This window comes from Callorhinchus milii, unplaced genomic scaffold (genome assembly GCF_018977255.1).
Source record: "Callorhinchus milii isolate IMCB2004 unplaced genomic scaffold, IMCB_Cmil_1.0 Scaffold874, whole genome shotgun sequence".
Lineage (NCBI taxonomy): Eukaryota > Metazoa > Chordata > Chondrichthyes > Chimaeriformes > Callorhinchidae > Callorhinchus > Callorhinchus milii.
Window position 1 is genome coordinate 1 of NW_024705615.1, and position 6,118 is coordinate 6,118.

General features: G+C 43.8%; 1 long non-coding RNA gene across 1 annotated transcript; it reads left to right on the top strand.

Moving 5' to 3' along the window:
• Positions 1–897: 897 nt before the first annotated feature.
• On the top strand, positions 898–4,843 carry LOC103174291. The gene is made up of 3 exons (XR_006086189.1): positions 898–928; positions 4,348–4,515; positions 4,682–4,843. It is a non-coding gene; the product is annotated as an uncharacterized LOC103174291 (long non-coding RNA).
• The last annotated feature ends 1,275 nt before the right edge of the window (positions 4,844–6,118 follow it).

The window sequence follows — 6,118 nt, forward strand, 5'->3', positions numbered from 1 at the left end:
ATTTATGCGTGTTTGTATGTGATTTTGTGTGTCTGTGTATTTATTTCTGCTTTATGTGTGTTTGTATGTTTGTGTTTGTGTGTGGTGTTTGTTTGTGCGTACATGTGCGTGTTTGTGAGTTTGTTTTTGTGTATGCTTGTTTGTTTGTGTATTTCTGTGTGTGTGTATTTGTGTTTGTTTGTCTGTATGTTTGTGTATGTTTGTTTGTGTTTATTTCTGCGTTCATGTGTGTTTAAGGATGTGCGTTTGCATGTGTTTGTGGTTGCGTTTGCGTGCGTGTCTATGTGAGTATTTGTTTGTGTGTGTTTCTCTGAGTGTGGGGTATTGTGTGCGTTCGTGTGTCTGTGTATTTGTTTGTGTGTGTCTGTGTGTATTTTCGGACGTATGTGTTTGCGTGGGTGCGTTTGTGTGTGTGTGTGCGTTTATTTATGTGCATGACTGTGTATGTTTGTTTCTATACGTATCTGTGTATTTCAGTGTGTCTGTGTGTGTGTCGATGTGTGCGCGTCTGTGTGTGTTTGGGTGTCTGTGTCTGTTTGTGTGTATCTGTATGTGGGTCATGTGTTTATATGTGTGTGTGTAAGAGTATATCGATGGCTGCGTGTCTGTCTTGGTGTGTATCCTGATGTGCGTGTGTGTGTGTGTATGTGTGCAACTCCTACATCCTGTCCGGCATCAAACAAACTGTTAGTGACTGTGGGTCCACACACTGTGTTTACTCTGATCCCTGTTATGTCTCTGTGTCTCTGATCTCCAGGTTGGACAGTAACAATCTGACAGCTGATTGTACCGAGGATCTGACCTCCGCTCTCAGCACAAACCACTCACTGACGGAGCTGAACCTGAATAATAATAATCTGGGAGATTGTGGAGTGAAGCGACTATGTGAGGCTCTGAGGAACCCGGAGTGTAAAATACAGAGACTGTGGTAAGTAACGCAGTGTGTCTCCAGAGTCTGAATGACTCCAATATCTCAATGTGTTTATTGTGACTGTTTGATCGTGCGGCTGAATATTGTGACAGGAATCGGTGTGAGAGTGTGAGTCCACAAGTCATCGTTTACATCAAACTCTCAAAATGGATTAATGTGTGTGCGCGTGTCTGTGTGTGTGTATTTGTTTGTGTGTGTGGCTGTGTGTGTGAGTTTGTATGTCTGTGTGTGTCGGTGTGTGTTTGTGTGTGTGTATGTGTGTGCATGTCTGAATATATTTGCCTGTGTGTGCTTTTGTGAGTGTTTGTATGTACTTGTGCATGTATGTGTGTGCGTTTCTGTGCATGTATCCCTGGGTGTGTTTTTTTGAACTTTTTTGAGTATATGTGTATCTCTGTGTGTGTTTGTCTGTGTGTATCTATCTGTTTTTGTGCATTTGTTTGAGTGTGTGTGCATTTTTGTGTGTATTTGTGTTGGATTCTGTGTTTGTGCGTTGGCTTGTGTGTGTTTGAGTGTGTGTCTGTGACCTTTGTGTGTTTCTATGTGTTTCGCTATGTATTTCTGTGTGTGTGTCTTCGTGTTTGTCTTTCTGTGTGAGTGTGTGTGTTTCTGTGGTATTTGTTTGTGTGTGTGTGTTTTTGCCATTGTGTGTGCTTGTGTTTGCATGGGTGTGTTTGCAAGTGTCTGTTTGTGTGTGATTTTGTATATTTTTCTGTGTGCTTGTGTCAGTGTTTGCGTGTGCGTGCTTGAGCGTGTATGCTTGCTTGTATGTGATTTTGTGTGTGTGAGTTTGTAAATATTTTTGTGAATGTTTGTGTGCTTCTGTGTGTTTGTTTGTGTGTGTGTGTTTGTGTATGTACGTGCGTGCCTGTATGCGCTTGTGTGTGTATATTTGTTTGTGTTTGTGTGGATGTGTATGTATGTGTATGTGTTTGAATGTGATTTTGTGCTTCTGTTCGTGTTTGTGTGTTTTTGAGTGTGTCTGTGTTTGTGTGTTTCTGTGTGTGTGCCATTGTGCGCGCCTGCGTGTGTGTTTGTGTGTGTGTTTGCGAATGTTTGTGTATGCTTGTGTGTGTGTGTGTGTGATTGCGTGTGTTTCTGTGTCTGGGGCTTGTGTGAGTGAATTTATCGGTGCGTGTATTGTATGTGCGTGTTTGTGTGTCTGTATGTTCCTCTGTGTGCTTGTTTTTCGCTGTGTGTGTTTCGGTGTGTGTTTGTGTGTTTTTATGTGTGTGTTTGTGCGATTGTGTGTTTGTGTTTCTTTGTGCGCATATTTGCGTGTTTGTTTTTGTGTGTGCGTCTGCGTTTGTTTGTGTGTGGTTGTTTGTGTGTATGTATTAGTGTGTGTCTCTGTGTGTATTTCTGTGTGTGTATTTGTTTGTGTGTGTATGTTTGTGTGTGTATGTTTGTGTATGCGTGTCTGTTTTGTCTGCTTGTGTGAGTTTGTGTGCATTTGCGTCTGTGCTTTTGTGTTAGCTTGTGTGTGTGTTTGTGCATGTACTTGTGTGTGTTTTTTGGGAATGTTTGTGTGTGCGTTTGTTTGTGTGTGCAGTTGTGTGTGTGCGTTTGTGTGCGATATATGTGTGTGTGCGCATGCGTGCGCAAGCTTTTTTGCGTTTATGCTTGTGTGTTTTTGTGTTTGTGGTTTTGTGTTGTTGTGTATACTTGTGTGTTTGTGTGTACTTGTTTGTGTGTGTTTGAGTTTTTTGTGTGTGTTTGCGTGTTTGCGTGTGTCTCTATCTTTCTTTCTCCATGTGTTTCTCTGTACTCGTTTTTGTGTATTGGAGTGTGTGTTTGTGTATATCTGATTGTGTATGTTTGTTTTAGCTTCCGTTTTCGTATCGGTGTGTTTGTGTGTCTGTGTGCTTTGTGTTTGTGAGTCTGTGTGTGTATTTCTCTGTGTCATGTGTTTGTCTGTGTGTAAGTGTGTTTGTGTGTCTGCGTGCCTGTGTGTATTTGTGTTTGTTTCTGAGTGTACTTTTCTGTGTGCTTCTGTGTGTTAGGTTGTGCGTGTGTTTTTCTGTGTGCGTGCCTGTGTGCGTGTGTTTCAGTTTATGTATCTGTGTTTGTTTTTGTGTGCGATGGTGTGTGAGTCTTTGTGCATTTGTGTTTGTGTGTTCGATTGTGATTGTGTCCGTTTGTGTGTATTTGTGCGTATGTGCACATTTGTGTATGTGTGTATGTGTTTTTGTGCGCTTGTATTTCAATGTGGTCTGTGTTTGTTTGTGTGTGTGTTATTATGTATGTGTGTACTTGTGTTTGTGTGTTTGTTTCGGTATATGTTTGTGTGTTTGTTTTTGCTTTTCTGTGTGTATGTATTTGTGTGTGTCTGTGTTTGTTTGTGTGTGTGATTGTGCTTCTCTGTGTTTGTGTTTGTGCTTGTGGGTGTGCCTGAGATTGTTTCCGTGTTTTTGTCTGTGTGTGGGTGTTTGTGTCTATGTGTGTGTTTGTTAGTGTGTGTGTCTGTGTGTATTTGTGTGTGTGTGTTTCTGTGTGTTTGTTTGTCTGTGTATGCTTGTGGTATGTGCTTGTGTGTATGTGTGCTTGCATGTGTTTGTATTTGTTTTTGTATATGTTTGTGCATGGTTGTGTGTTTTTGGGTGTTTCTTTGTGCTTGTGTGTTTGTGTGCTTTTGCGTGTGTTTGTGCGTGTGCTTGTGTGATTGCTCCTGTGTCTTTATATGTAAGTTTGTGTGCGCCTTTGTTTGTTTGCGTCTGTGCGTTTGTTTGTGATTGTGTGTGTATCATGGGTGCACATGTGTCTGAGTAAGCTTGTTTATTTGTATGTTTTTGTATGTGTGTGCATGTGTGTCTGTTTTTGTGTGCGTGTTTGTACTTGTGTGTTTGGTTGTGTGTGTGTGTGCTTGTGTGTTTGGTTGTGTTTGGTTGTTTGTGATTGTGTGTTGGTGTGTGTTTGCGTGTCTGTGTGTGTTTGTGTGTGTCAGTGTGTTTCTTTGCGTATGTTTCTACGCGTCTGTTTTGTGTGTGCTTGTGTGTTTGCTTGTGTGTATTTGGGTGCACGTGTGTGCTTGTGTGTGTGCGATGATGTTTGTGTGTGTTTGTGCATCTTTGTTTGTGTGTGATTGTAAGTGTGTCTGTGTGTATAATTGTGTGTGTATTTGTGTGTACATAGTTGTTTGGTGTGTGTCTTTGTATATGAAGGTTCGTGTACGTGTGCGTGTGGTTTGGGTGTGAGCTGTTTGTGTTTGTGTATATATCTGTGTGTGTGTCTGTGTCTGTCTATGTGTGTGTGCATGTGTGTTTGTATGTTTGTATGTGTGTGTGGCTGCATGTGTGTGTTAGTGTGTGTGTGCGCCCTTACACCTGTCCGGCATCAAACAAACTGTGAGTGACAGTGGGTTATACCCACTGTGTTGACTCTGATCCCTGTCATGTCTCTGTGTCTCTGATCTCCAGGTTGAGCAGCAACAGACTGACTGATGGCTGCACTGATGCTCTGGTCTCCGCTCTCAGTACAGACCACTCACTGAGGATCCTGGACCTGAGGTATAATTCATTCACAGACGGCTCTGTCCCCGCTCTCCGCCGCCTCATACAGACCTGCACCAGTCTGGGGGAGATCTGGTGAGTGATTGTGTCAGTGTTTAATGTGATAAACACACAGAGAAAGGGCTGCGTATCAGAATGGAAACAGGTTGAAGGGATTTATTTATTCATTAAACTGCGACATGAACAGTTTACAGTTTGTACCATTATCCCATGGGTTTATTTCCTGTTTAATGTGTTTCAGGCTTTTGAAGAATAGGTTCAGTTCAGACGGAGCGAAACAGCTGCGGTCACTGTGGGGAATCAGAGCTGCGCTGAGAGTGATAGTGTGACACTGACTGAGGCAATGACTGTCCACACAGTCTGTGTAATATGGAATATATTCTGGACACTGTAGTGACTGATTATTAAAGATGTTGATGCTGATTCCTCTCCCATCTCTGCTCTGGGGACCGTTATTGACACACACCGCCTACGGGCGTGCGGGCGGCTGGAGAGCCCCGACCCTCAGTCACTGCTAAACTGCTGTAAGCGAACACAACTGATGCACTTTCTCTCACAGTCTCTCTCTCTCTCTCTCTGTGTGTCAGTCCCTCTCAGTTTATATATTTCCGTCTCTCTATTTCAGGCTGTCTCTTTCGTTGTCTCTCTTAGTCTCCGTCTCTCTAACTCTGTGTGTGTGTGCGTGTTTGCCTCAGTCAGTGCTTGGCTATGAGATAGTTGGCGAGAGAGCAGTCAGTCTGTGTGTGTGTGAGAGAGAGCAGTCAGTGTGTGTGTGTGTGAGAGCAGTCAGTGTGTGTGTGAGAGAGAGAGCAGTCAGTTTGTGTGTGTGAGAGAGAGAGCAATCAGTGTGTTTGTGTGTTTGTGTGAGAACAGTCAGTGTTTGTGAGAGCAGTCAATGTGTGTGTGTGTGAGAGCAGTCAGTGTGTGTGTGAGAGCAGTCTGTGTATGTGTGTGTGTGTGTGGGAGAGCAGTCAGTGTGTGTGAGAGAGAAGAGTCAGTGTGTGTGTGTGAGAGAGAGCAGTTAGTGTGTGTGAGAGAGAGCAGTCAGTGTGTGTGTATGTGTGTGTGTGGGGAGAGAGCAGTCAGTGTGTGTGTGTGTGTGTGAGAGAGAGAAGTCAGTGTGTGTGTGTGTGCGAGAGAGCAGTCAATGTGTATGTGTTTGTGCGTGTGAGAGACCAGTCAGTGTGTGTGTGTGTGAGAGCAGTCAATGTGTGTATAGGTGTGTGTGTGTGTGTGTGAGCAGTCAGTGCGTGTGTGTGTGGGAAAGCAGTCAGTGTATGTGTAGGTGTGTGTGTGTGTGAGCAGTCAGTGTGTGTGAGAGCAGTCAGTATGTGTGTAGGTGTGTATGTGTGTGAGAGCAGTTAGTGTGTGTATGTGAGCAGTCAGTGTGTGTGAGAGCAGTCAGTGTATGTGTGTGTGTGAGGTAGTCATTGTGTGTGAGGGGGGAGAGCAGTCAGTGTGTGTGTGTGAGCAGTCAGTATGTGTGTAGGTGTGTGTGTGTGTGTGTGTGTGTGAGCAGTCAGTGTGTGAGAGCAGTCAGTGTGTGTGTGTGTGTGTGAGAGAGCAGTCAGTGTGTGTGTGTGTGAGAGAGCAGTCAATGTGTATGTGTTTGTGTGTGTGAGAGACCAGTCAGTGTGTGTGTGTGTGAGAGCAGTCAGTGTGTGTGTAGGTGTGTGCG